Source organism: Sorex araneus, chromosome 1 (assembly GCF_027595985.1).
Source record: "Sorex araneus isolate mSorAra2 chromosome 1, mSorAra2.pri, whole genome shotgun sequence".
In the NCBI taxonomy this organism is placed as follows: Eukaryota; Metazoa; Chordata; class Mammalia; order Eulipotyphla; family Soricidae; genus Sorex; species Sorex araneus.
In genome coordinates, this window is record NC_073302.1 from 106,600,626 (window position 1) to 106,615,283 (window position 14,658).

A 14,658-nucleotide genomic window follows, 5' to 3' on the forward strand; every position below is an offset into this window, starting at 1 on the left:
CCTCACTTTGTTTCATAGTTTTCCTGTGTTTTATAGTACTATTATTATTTCCTAATATGCCACATCCTTTACTTGCTCGTTAATTATTTTTTATTTCAATGATAAATGCTGAAAGTACAATGATTATTTCTCTTATCAGTGCTGAAGCCCAGGAACAATGTCTTTTGCAGTAAAAGGTAGATAAAATAATTATTTATTGAATTAATTAATATCATGAACAAATTAAGTGAGTTTGATCTTTGTTCTAAATTGCAACCAAATATTTAGAATCTACAAATGCCTTGCTACTGGAACATCCTAGGCAATAAAATAAAGTCTTAAGAACCTCTTCTGGGGCCAGAGAGATAGTACAGCAGATAGGGCATTTGCCTTGCACACAGCTGACCTGGGTTCGATCCCCAGCATCCCATATGGTCCCCCAAGCACCACCGGGAGTAATTTCTGAGTGCAGAGCCAGGAGTAACCCCTGAGCATCACTACTGGGTGTGCCCCCCCAAAAAAAAAGAACCTGTTCTTAGGGTTTTTTTTTGTGTGTGAGAATTTCAAGCTTTTATTTGCTGACAATCTCAGAGCCACGTATTTATCTGAAAACTTGACAAACTTGTAATACTTTAGATAAATATCATTTAATTAAGTTCTTTATCACTTGGAAAGCATAATTTCTAAATACAAGAATTTATGGATTACAATATCAGGTCTTATGATCATTAACAGACTGAATGTGCTTACTCTAAATACTCATATTCTATAAGAATCTTTTGTGAAAGAAATTCCTTTCCCGTCAGATCCATGAAAATTAATACCTGATGAATCCGAGAGGAGGTGGAATTAATGAAAAATTAATTCCTTTAGTTTACACTGGAGACTATCCATCTATCTACCACACACCTACCTTTTGTATATAGAAACAAAGTAATTAACAAAATGATAGGCTATAAGATGAGCAGCCCAGGAGCAGGGGAGACTGTTCTAAAGCCAGACCAGAGGGCTGTCTCCTAGCACTGTGAGATTAGGAGAGCATATACCAGCAGGTAAAAAAGGGAAATCCTTGAACAAATCAAACCCCTTTGTGACAGAAAAGCCAATAACCTAGAAAAAGGAAGGGGACCTCTCAGTAGGCAGTTAAGCCTGGCACTGCCCTAAACGGCTTTCTGTTTCTGCAAAATTGGCAGCATCGCACATGCTCCCATTCCTGATTTTATTGATTTGTATTTTTTCTCTACTTAAATTTTTATTGATTTTATTGTTATTTCCAAATAACAATAAGTATTGGCTTTTATTCATTTTATCTGTCACTTTTCGTTCTTGTTGGTTTCATTTCTGCATGGTTTGAGTTTTTCACATTTCATTTTGTGATGAATTTTTGTTCTCTAAGCATTATGGTCTGAAAGGATAGTTGATATGATTTCTATCTTCTTTCTTTTTTCCTTTTGGGTCACACCCAGTGATGCACAGGGGTTACTCCTGGCTCTGCACTCAGGAATTACTCCTGGAAGTGCTCAGAGGACCATATGGGATGCTGGGAATTTAACCTGGGTTGGCCGCATGCAAGGCAATAGCCCTACCCACGGTACTATCACTCCAGCCCCTATCTTCTTGATTTTATAAAGATCTGTGGTCTATCTTGGGGAATGACCTATGTGCACTCAGTTCTTTGGGCTTAAAGGGTCATATATATTTCCATTAAGCCCATGTCATCCATTTCTCTAAGGTCAGTGTTTCAATGTTGAGTTTTTGACTAGTTTCTCTGCCCAGCAGTGAGAGAGGAATGCTCACGTCTCCTATTAGAGTTGGACTGCAGTCACTATCTTCCTTCATATCTATTTACCATACCTGTTATACTATCACTCCAGCACTACTCTCCCCATTTTTTAAATAAGAAAATTCACGTTTTGTTGTTGTTAAGATTTGTAGGTGCATCATACACCTTGAATATTAGCCTTTTATTGGCTATATGATGTGGAAATATTTTCTCCTCTTCAGCAAGGTGACTTTTTACATCAGCACATTTCCTTTGATATACAAAACCTAAAAATTTAGCTTTGCTGGAAATTCTGAGAGTTTATGTATGTTGGCAGATATTAGACTTTTAAAGTTTCTTTTATACCTAGTTATTACTTGTGTCAATAATTTCCAGTTATTTTTTTAAGAATTATATATTTACATTTAACTTATTCAGACATATGTGTACATTAATGTATAATATATGTGTATGCTTATTTAACTTCAGGAATTTTATTGTGATTTAAAATTTTTTTATTCTAGACTCAATATCAAACATATAATTTGCATGGTTAATGTAATGACATCACTTTTTCCCCATTACCGAGTGAACATTTAAAGGATACATTAAATTTAAAATTTAGGCATGCCGTCTTTTATTTTGTTTGAGAGTTTTCGACAAATCCATAATTTTTTTCATGGAAGTCTTTGAAGCTTTCATTTCAGGAAATTTTGCTTAGAAATGAAAGCAAAAATAGAATATTTCAAGCTGCGGAAGGAAATGAAGTGTTTTCTGGCCACTCACCAGGAATTAGTTAAATTAATGTGGGTAGAAGCTGGAATTAGGGTATCCCAGGTAAGCCAGCAGGGGTCTTCCTATTTTTGTTGGTTCCCAGTGAGCAAGAGAGATGCAGAAATATCTTGGCTGTAGCACCGTTGGCCTGTTGTTCATCGATTTGCTCAAGCGGGCACCAGTAACGTCTCCATTGCGAGACTAGTTATTACTGTTTTTGGCATATGAATACACCATGGATAGCATGTCAGGCTCTGCTGTGCAGGCGAGATGCTCTTGGTAGCTTGCTGGGATCTCCGAGAGGGACAAAGGAATCAAACCCAGGTCGGCCACATGTAAGGCAAACGCCCTACCCACTGTGCTATTGATACAGGACATTGCCTACCAATAAAAATGTCTTGGGTGCAAGTGTACAGTCCTGGATGGTGGGGGCACCTCTTGAGGATAGGGCAGGACCAGAACAGCAGGTTTTATCTCTGATGATCACAGGAGACCCATTTTAACTTATGCCTCATGCTGGGTGTTTTCCTTTATCTCTCTCCAACTTGGGGTGCTTTTAAATTCTATCCATATCATGCATCAGCAAGGGAAGATGCATCTTTAATGCCTTTTTTTGTTAAAGTGACATTGCATAAAGTGACATTGCATTATATTTCATCATTTCAGTGTATGCCATTATAAATATGTCTCTATATACTATATTAAGTTCAATACTAAGAGTTCAGTTCCATCCTTCAGACTTATCCACCATCTTCTCCCTTCCTCAAGCAATTATTATTTGTACTTGTGGCCCAGAATGTGTTTGTTTTGTTTATTTATTTGCTTTGGCTCTGTTATGCAACAGACATGCGTGAAATTATATGAGACTTGTATTTATCCCCAAGACTCATTTTCAGTACACACAGAACCCTCAAAGTCCATCCACGCTAAGCAGTGCTTCATTGTGTATGCAATTATATCTCCTTTTTTGTGCATCTTGTTTCTGATTTCTGCCTCTTGTAAGTGATATTGCAATGAATGTGAGAGTAAACATATCACCTTGGATTGGTATCTTTTATATTCTTCTGATATGGCAAATGAATGAATATAGTCCTTTTGTTGTTGAAATAGCAGAGTCCACGAGGCCAAGAAACCCCTTCTGGCAACTCTCAGGCAACCAGGCTGAATTTTCAGTAGAAGAATTCAAAGATTCAGTGTTTTTCAGGCCCTGGGACACTGAGTATTCCCTAGGCCACTCTGAAGATGCCCATCATGTGTTACAGATTGGACACATAGAAGACAAGTACCTTAACCACTGTACTAGCTCTCTGGACCCTGTAGATATTTATGCTTAAGCTAAGAACTACAGCAACAACTCTTATTTATTGTATGGAAAAGAAACAGAATTTTCTCTTGTGTTAAACAAGAGTCCCTATATAACTGTTGGGGTTCCAGCTCCTAATGTGAACATAGCTTGTCATTACTAGGTATTCTTTGACCTGCTGCAAGTGTCCCAGTTCAAAGGAAACCCTAAAACCCCTGTCGTCCCAAAGGAGCATCTGAATACATGTTACCGGAATCGCTGACCTGGTTTCTAAATGCAAACTAGAATTTTACTCTTACAAAACTTTAAATTTTAACATGTCATTGGAAATTCAAGTATAGAATTCCACCTTCCTTGACTTTCCAGAGTTCTTTCTTATGATTTCATAATTACAGTGACCAGTCAGTCACAGTCAGGAAGAATTACAGGTTCAGACCGACCTGGTGAGGGGGGGGAGGGTGTTCCTTGAATCAGAGAAAGGACATGAAGTCACATTATAGATTCAGTTATGTACCTTAACACCACTCCTTTCCCCATACAAATTCACAGGTTGAGGTCCTAAAATCCATGTAACTGCTTTTGGATATAGGACCTGCAAGGATAAAATATAGGGCAAAATGCGGTCATCAGAATGGAACCCCAATTCAACAGAACCACTGTGCATATAAGAAGAGAAAGATACACCAGAGGTGCAGAAGAAAAGGCAAATGAGCTTGGAGGGAAGTGAGATGTGTCAGGGGTGAGGTCCCTTTCTTCGCCTGATGATGATTCTAGACCGACTTGTAACCCATAGTGCATGACAAAGGGTACACCAGAGATACTCAAGCTTGATCCCCCCAAAACCTTGCTCACTTCCTCTTTGGACTTGGTACTTGTTGGGGAGAGTTCACAGATGAGAGGCACCGATCAACTCAATGCCAGATCAGGTAACATAAACAAGATGATCCTACCAGCTGACTAACAGTGCATGTCTTCTGGTCAGATTTCAGGAGTGAAAGTAAACAAGTGAGTTTATTATAGGTGCGATGTAATAGAATGGGTGGAGGTCACATTTGGATTCGCTTACCAGTGCTTTTGGCTCACTGTTGTGCAATTCCTATGGTACACGCTATCTCCCCTAGTTGCAATAAGGCTACGGGGTGGAGACTGTTACATCTACACTTGAGTGAAGAGGAAGAAGAGAAACCAAATGTGAATGCTCTATGTGAGTGGATTTTGGAGAAAATTTTTCTCCAGAGTACCTCCCAATGTATTTCTTATACATATCATTAGTTACACTTATCTGTAAAATTGAGATATATGGTTCATATTATAAACTGAGCATATTGAAGCCCTTCCCCAAGACGCATTCTATCATTAAGGAAAGAAATGAAGCTTGGATATTAAATATCAGTTAGCAGCATGGATATTAAATATCAGTTAGCAGCTCTTTGTTTCATTATTGCTATGCACCTCTGAAATTTCAGGACAGTTTAGGTTTGAATCTATTGATAAATTAATCTGATTCTATTCAAAGAACTCATAACTAGGTCTGAGGCACCCAGATGATTTTTAGAAAATGATCCGAATGATTTCCTATTTGACTTCTACTTGCACTCACCTCTGCCTTGGGACGATAAGGGAGCTAATTGAGCTTTCAAAATATTTGAAACCTGGGAATAAGAGGTACCTGGAAATTACTGTTTTTAGCTCTGTAATTTCAAAACCCATGTTGAGGTGTTCAAAAATCAAAATAAAGTGTTCCTCTAACATTTTGAGTAGAAAAAACCCATGATTTCTTTCCTTATTCTGTATCTATGGGCACAGAAACCTACATGGATATCTCAATAGATGACTCTGATACACTTAATTATCGCAAAAAGCCCATGAGGTGATAGTATAATGCCCATAAAGAAGAAATACAGGCTCAGTGAGGTTCTAGAAAAGCATCTCAAATTACACGGTTGGTGGGAAATCTAATTTTATGGTCATAGAAGTGATATATACAGATATTTTAATTTGATCTCCTAATTGGCTACTGGTCTTTGTAAACTCAGCAGATTTTGTATAAGTTTTAGAAAACAGTCTTTTGGTTGTTTGGATCATGGAGAGAACAGAGATACGGGGACCCATGAGACATTCAGCACTTCACAGCAGGAGTACCCCAACGCGAAGCCATCTCTGAGAATGATTCACAGGAGACTTACCGAAACGGCGGGGACAAAAGTCAAGAGGAGACAATCATGACTCTTAGATTTAAATGTCTATTATCTCTTTATTCTTGGATGTTTATTCACTTGTGTCACTTGTATCACTTGTCATTCCCTTGGTCTTCGATTTGCTTGAGCGGGCGCCAGTAGCGTCTCCATTTGTCCCGAATGTTCATTAAAATATTTGATTTTTCTTACTTATCACATAAATGACCACATACAGCCATTCAAATCTAATACTCTAATTACTCTTTTCATAAATGAGTGTTTTTAGTATTGCTATTAATCTGAACATAAAATTTGATGAAGATTAGGGTTATTTTTACCAGTGGAACAAATACCTTGGAATGTTGATATTGTTATTAAATCTAGAAATTGTTTTTCAAGTTGGAGACTACTGATTATTAAAATAATGGAAGTTTTAATGATATGTTTTTCTATTTAAAATGTTTTTCTTTGGGGATGCTAGGGAATAAGTATAGTGGGTAGGGTATTTGCCTTGCACATAGCCCACCTGAGTTTGAACCTTGAGACCACATCCAGTCCCAAGCCCTGTCAGGGGTGATCCCTGATCACAGAGCCAAAAATAGGTCCTGAGCACCACTTGGTGTGGCCACAAAACAAAACAAAGCAAGTTTGTCTTTTATCATATACGTAAGTTTATCTCTTCATTTTCAGTGTTCACACTTCTTATAAGTTAATTTCTACACATTTTATGTTATCTATTGCTATCATAAATGAACTTGTCTGCATCAAGCCATCTTAATATTGCTTTTATTAAAAAAGTTATTGATTTGTATTTTTATTTGATGTTGGATTATTTTGATGTGTAAGTAATATTTTAATTTATTGATAAACCATTGATTTACAATATAGGAATTTCAGGGGATCGTGTGTATGATTGAATGCATACACATTCAGATGGGTGCAAATTGATTTTTAATTAGCAATTTAGGAGTCACACAGAGCTATACTCAGGGTTTACTTGTGTCTCTGTGCTTAGGGATCACTCCTGCTAGAGTGATCATCATATGCGGTGCAGGCAATAGAACCAGATGAGCTACATGCAAGCCAATGCCTTACCTGCTGTTCAATCTCTTTGACCCTTAAATAAATAAGTTTATATGAAATTATCTTTTTAGAAAAAATGCCTGGGTGCGATATTGCCAGATCAACTAGAATTTTCTTTTTTTTTTTTTTTAAATTGAATCACCATGAGATACAGTTACAAAGCTGCTCATGGTCAGGTTTAGTTATACAATGTTCCAACACCCATTTTCCACCACCAATATCCCCAGTTTCCTTCCTATCATTCTCCCCGCAAGCCTATCTCTGTGTCAGGCGCTTTCCTTCTCTCTCTCCCTCTCTCTTTCTCTCCATTTGGGTATTATGGGTTTTAGTACAGACACTGAGAGGTTACCATGTTTGTTTCTTGACCTACTTTCAGCACACAGTTCTTATCCAGAGTGTGTGTCATATCAGTCCCTTCTTTATCCCAACTGCCTTCTCCTCTAGCTCTTGTGGCTGGTTTCCAACCATGGACCAATCCTCTTGTTTCTACTGTCTTTGGGTATTAGTCTCATATTGTTTCTTTAATACCCCACAAAATGAGTCCCGTAACTCTATGTCTGTCCTTCTCTACCTGACTAATTTCTAAGTTTTCTCATTTAGGAAGCTCCAAATCATTTTCAGTCAAGGCTGCATCAATTTTTAGTTCCACCAATGTACCAGGGCTTCTTCTATCTGTTCATCTGCATTTACGATTTCAAATCTTTTTGATACAAGCTATTTTTCCATCTTCATGGATGAAGGTTAGCTAACTCATTCACCTTTTGATTTTCTTTTTGCTAATATTATGTAATGGTGAACATCTTTTCATGAAGAAGCATAGTTCTTAATAGATAACAAGGACACTGATGATTTTTCTTATCTTCCTGAATTTTCTACACGAATACATAATATTTACAAATAATAATTTCTTCTATGAATAATACTCCCCCTTTGCCGTAGTGAATTCAAACAAAATAGAATATGCTGAATAATAGTGATAGTTAAAGATTTTTAAAACTTTTATAGCAAGTAGTACACATTTGATGATATAAAACTGTTAACTATTGGACACTTAAATTTTTTGTATTATATCTGTTGAATAAAGCGTTGCAGCTGTGTTAATTCAACAAACTACACTTAATAACAAATCACTTCTCTAAAATGGAACCCATAGTAAATGGGAAAGGATTTCCATCAGACGTCAATGACTTCATGGGACAAACTTTTCGTACCTGAAATATTTAACACATGACATATGGTGGGAGAGTTTGCTTCCAGAGAAAGTTTTGGCTCTCACAGAACTCTAGTACTTTTCAAAATATCATGTTTGGGTGAGGGGTACACTGGGAAGATTGTGCTATGGAAGGCAGCAGCAACTAGATGTACAGCTTGTTTGTTAAGGGGATTGGGGAATTTATTCACATGAGGTACTTATTTTAAGTATATGATGGCTTACTTTTATTCTTTGCCATGTACTCCAATAAAATGACATCATTAAAGATCATCTGAAAATAATTATGATTGTGTCACTAGTTGGATTCTGAGAGAAACAAGTAGACCCATTGGCAAGGAAAGTAATCAGAGATGGTGTTGGGGAAAGAGAACATTCTAGAGAGAGATTTTCCAACAGTGCTTGAATGGAGCAGTATACTCAGGGAGACATTTAAAAAAGTGATTCTAGAGGACATTATTGACCTTTTATAGGGATGAAATAGGTGTCTGATTTAAAAAGTAAAGTTGGCTGAAACAGATCCCATGATACACGCAAGAAGGTGTCATGACCAACAAGACTGAACCTCCTAAATGAAAGTAAAAGAATTGGAACAATTGCCTAGTACTTTCACTTTGCCAAGGACATGTTTTACTGGTGATAATATACAGTTATTAATACCTCAGAAAAACACCCTGGGCTTCTTATCTTGTGTGCTCTAGAAACGCAACAAAATCTTTCCCTTGGTATTAGATATGAGCTTCTGAGTAGAACGGTGACTGAGAGCAGAGCGCTGTCTCAGAGTCTGTGCTGACACAGTTCCCTGGCTACATTAGAGTGGTACTTTGGGGAGAAAAATCATCACAATCCAGTTAATATGAAAGGAATGGCTGATCCAAGAGACAAAAAAGAAAGCATTTGCTTTAGATACTTGAGAAAAATTGACAGCATGAAATTTAATTGTTGATGACATATCGCTTACTGTTCCATCTTGTTTCACACGAAACAGGTGTTCCAAGAGCTTGGATTGTGTCTACAAAATCTATCTTTGTTGACGTGTAGGATCAAATGTGTACCTCACTCGAGATTGGGCAATAAAATGTCTCTCCATAAACACTGTGCTCTACAATTGATACAAATATTTACATCCTTTGATCCTAATAAAACATTACTTGTAGTAACACTTCTCTAGCTGAGAATAATACTCAACCAAATATGGTTTTATATTTTTAAACAAAAGTCTAAACATTTTTTATTTTCCAGAATGTTAAAGTTACGTCTTCTGGTAAATCAATTGTGTTTGTTTGGTTATTAGGAGGCTTGCTGTGGAATGCACATAACTGAACAATAACAAGAACAAATCCATGATTCAGTCTGTTCATGACAGCTCCCAGGCATCATGTCATTCTTTAAAATTCTTATTTTGCACAGAAAATCATCATTTAATAACCACACACAAAAACCCAGTCATTTTTATTTAATTAGTCCTTAAATTTTAGGTTAATACATAAGCCTGAAATTTTCCATATCCAAAGTAGCCATGTCATTATCCCATCATAATTTTTGAAGAGTCAAGAAATGGCTTTCAAAGAGAATAGTTATTCAAATGGATTTACTGTAAAGAAGGAAATTTTCTTGGAAGGTGTGCCTTGTAGCACAGGGATCTTATTTATGACCTCTTTTAATAAATAAAACTTCCCTAAGGAACATCAAACAAGGCAGGGCAGAGGCTTCAGGCTGCAAGTCTTGTCCTTGAAAAAGATTTAGTTTCATGGAATCTTAGAGTGAAATATGGATGGGTCGGGTATCATTGAGTCAAAGAGAACCAGACCCATTCTTCATATTAGGAGCACAGAGGAGTAGATCTTAGTGGTGACTGTACAAGGTTCTAAACACTTTCCACGTACCAATAAACACAGAGCTGAAAGAAAATATGTAATTAATGCCATAGCTGGTGCCGGTGACTGCCAAACCCTGCCACCCATAAAACAAGTCCCAACATTGCTGCTCTATTATTACATTCTATGCTCTACGCAAATATTTTGTTTTCAATAAAAAGACCCACATGTAGCAAAAATGCTTAGCTTATTTTTAAAAGTTCTCTGGCATGACTCTAGAGAACAGTAATGGAGAAACCTTCAAATACAAAATCCCAAAGCACTTAGAAAGAGGTTTTGTGGAAACCGTTCACCGAGCCCCTGCTGTCATTGGGACCGAGAGAAGCCAAATGACTAACGTGCTGCTCCATCTTTTATTTTATTTATTTATTTTTTAATGTAGGCACTTTTGTGCCCACTGCCCCTTCCTATAGAAGGGCAACTCAGCTCTTTCAGAGGAACAGCTTCTCCCTGGCCAGCTGGAGTCTGCCTTCTTTCTGCCAAACTGCCCTCCTCTGCTGAAGAGGCAGAAGAGGTCACCAACACAAAGCTGACCAGTCAGTCCTTCCATGAGGGTCTTTCTGGCTTGGCTCTAGGAAAGAGCGGCCCCTACTGTGGGGGAAAAACTGAAAAGCTGCTTTTAAGAGCCCCCTGGAGAAAGTTAATCTGCAGCTGGAGGTGACCGCACTGACTGCCCGAGTAGAGGTAGTCGCAGGATGCCACCGCCCTAAGGGGTCACCTAACGCGTCACTTCATTTCTTGATTCCTGCTACCTGGAGCCCTGGTTGGCCCTGCCCAGGGGTGTGAGTCATTGAGTCCCCACTTTACCCGAGTTTATCGGAATTGCACCTTGGTACATATGTCCCTTTCCTACAAATGGGTGGATGTTCGTTCGGTTCGACTTTGCCCTTGCGTTCAGTTTCTCCTCTCGGAACTATTTTCACACAGGCCGGTCCCCGAGCTGCTGGCAGCTGCCCATATTGTGGACTTGCAGATCCTCAGTATCTTCCAGTAGAAGAATGAGGACAGGTCGGGTTCTCTGGTCACATTAAGTCATGACTCCAGATTCTTTGACAGTGGATCTAATGCAGAGCCAAAGCTCTAACAAAGTCGAGCTAAATCTTTAGCTTGTTCCCTTGGATCTGGGTCACTTGGTGATTGGTCAAACCAATGGAATGCAGTGCAATGGAAGCTAGTCGGTTCCCCCTCGTTCCTCCTCTTCGTTTCTCCTCCTCGTTTCTTCTCTTTCCCGTTCCCCTTCTTCCCTAATGCATGAGAAGGTCCCTGAATAAATCGCTGCAAGAAGAATCTCCTGGTTGCGTGTTTCTTCGCTGGTCGAAGCGGCGCACGACAATTTATCCAATTAAAAAAAAAACAAACAATCACGCTCTACCTACCTATCTACCTACCACCACCTACTTATGTATCTAACTACTTATTTTCCACTTCCCTATAATCTATCTTTGTTTTTTCCACCTAGGATTTTTTATTCACTGTCTTTCAAGTCTTACCTCAGGTCCCATGTCTTCCACAAAGTACATAAATCATTTAATGTATATCTACCAGAAATTCTAGGTAAAGTTACTTTGAGGAATGAATTCTGTATCAAAGAGGTTATGCATTTAAATATTGATTTAAGGGGTCCAGAGATGTCATTAAAGGGTAGAGTATGATCCCCAGTGCCTGGACCCAGCATGTGGCCCCTGGAACACACACTCTACCCAAAACAACAGAAAAAAGGAAAGGGAAAATATATTGATTTATTGTGTGATAATGTCCTCTTAAAAGTTTAAGATAATTGAGATTCCAAACGATACCAGACTAACTTTTTTCACCATTGCCAACATGACCCACTTATCACATTAAGAATTAATTTTGAGAGCCACCGAGGTAGTAAGAGCAGGTAAGGTGCTTGCTTAGCACACACTGGCCCAGGTTCGATGCCCGACACTTCATATGTTTCCCTCAGAATCTCTGGGAGTGATCCCTGAGCATAAGTAGGGGTAAATACTGAGTATAGGTGGGAGTATACTATTCTCCCAAAAGAAAAAGCAAATGAATAAAACAAAAATATTGAGCAAAACTGATCTCAATTGTTTTCATTTTTATTCCAATTTCCTAATTGTAGTTAAGAAATATTTCCACCCCAATGCTCTAAAACAATTATCTGATGTTGACATCAAAAATAGAAACAAACAATAGTTTTTAACCAACAGAAAAGTGATGCATTCATTAGAAATGTAAGTAACATTTATTAGAGTAAGTAATCAGAACAAATAAACAAGTTTTATATTTATATTTTGTGTGGTATTACTTACCATACAAAATAAGTGGTTTTGAATACCTGAATTAGATTAGTTAAGCATAAAAACAAAAAATACTTGCCTTTTATCCAGTTTATATCATTAATGATAATGTAGGCCATTAAAATAAATAACAACACTATTCTACATACCCCCCAAAATTATATCTGATAACTGACTAGGGATATTATATTATTACTAACATATTGTATTGATATAAATACAGTGGTTGAAAAATAATCTCCAAATGACATTAGCTCTAATCAGTAAAATAGTATTCAAATTAAAAGCTTTCAAAAACAAGTTTATTCCAACTTCTGAAAATAATCTGATAAAATTTATGGACATTCTCTGCAAACATAAACACACAAACATGTGCACTTACACAACTTTATATGCACTGTTGTATTGAGTATCAGAGATTTTCTTGATTAGAAATCCCAAATTGGCAGAAAATATGAGCATCAGGTTCTTAATCATTCATATTATTCCATTTGGCATTGTTGAGAGAGACATTCCAGATGACTGCTTCATGGTCTCTTAACTTCCGCACTAATTTACTATTGTGCAATGGTGTATAGACAATTTTCAATGCATGCAATACTCAATTTGAGACTTTCCCACAGAAAGATGTCATTTTAAACTATGCATGGAGAATTACATTGCCCATATGGACAATAATGATTGACAGCAAAGAAGCTTCCTGAGTCAGGTCTTGGTTTGGGCTCATTTCAGCATCTCTGGATCTTTCACAGGAGGAGAACTCGGCAAAGAAAATTGAAAAGGAAGTAACTTTTAGTTGGAGGAAGCAAGGGGATTAAGGGAGTGTCATGTCATGAAGTGAAAGGAAAATAATATTTAAAGCCCAATGGGATGAGGCAGTTATAATGAATGATGATGAGATACTAAATAAAAGGAGCATAGATAACTAATCCTTAGATTTGGTGGGTTGAGGTTATCTGTGACCTCCTCTAGAGCAATGATACAAAACTAGTGAAGATAGTATCTATTTTGCAATAGATAAAAGAGAGAATAGAAGTTGAAGAATTAGAAACAGTGAAAATAGATGACTCTTAAGAAGTTTTCTTTTAAAGGAAGTAAATGGGGTCTAGGAAGATGATTTACAGGTTAAAACCACGCCAGCCCCAGTTTGGACCCAGAATCACGTGTTCTTGTGGGCCTCCAGATAGAGGAAGGTTTACAAAGTGACAAAACCAGATTCCTTACCCTTCCCAGAAAGCACAAGATTTGGAATAAGAACTGAGATCATTTGAAAGCAGAAGGGAGAGTTTAGAGGAACTGGACTCAACCACCCGGTCTCAAAGACAGTGAAATGTCTTGTTGAACAGTCTGTATTGAAATAGAAGTCATAGAATAGTATCTCTAAAAGAGGGTGACGGGGGGCCAAAGCAATAGCACAGCGGGTTAGGGTGTTTGCCTTGCATGCAGCTGATCCGGGTTCAGTCCCCGACATCCCATATGATCCTCCATGTACCACCAGGAGTAATTCCTGAGTGTAGAGCCAGGAGTAACCCCTGAGCAACACTGGGTGTGACCCCAAAAGCAAACAAACAAATAAAACCCACAGGGTGACTAAACAGTTGTGTTGTCATAAGGAAGGCAGGAAGGCAGGAAGGCAGAAAGGCAGGAAGGCAGGAAGGAAGAAGGAAGGGAGGGAGGAAGGAAGGAAGGAAGGAAGGAAGGAAGGAAGGAAGGAAGGAAGGAAGGAAGGAAGGAAGGAAGGAAGGAAGGAAGGAAGGAAGGAAGGAAGGGAGAGAGGGAGGGAGGGAACTAGGGTCAGAGTGATAGTACAGGAGGGAAAGTGCTCACCTTTGCCTTGCATGAGGCTGAGGCAGTTGACTGACTCATCCCCAGAGCTGCATGTGGTCGCCTGAGCACTGCCAAGGGTCACCCTAAGGGCAAGGTCAGGTGTAGAATAGTTCCAAGCATTGTGTGGTTCAGCCCTCTCCCCTCACCGCACACACACACACACACACACACACACAAAATAAACCTAAAATAGAAGTGGTGTCATAGAGCATGGATCCACTGTCTCCCCTGGAGCACGAGGTTTTAAAGAGCTTCTACTTCTGTGGCACACTGGACAATCAAGGTCATTAACAAAGGATGTGAACTGCTGGGAAGAAGCAACTTCCCTCTCTCTAGGTCTCCACGAGCAGAGCCGACTGCCGGGACACCCTCTCCAGGGAG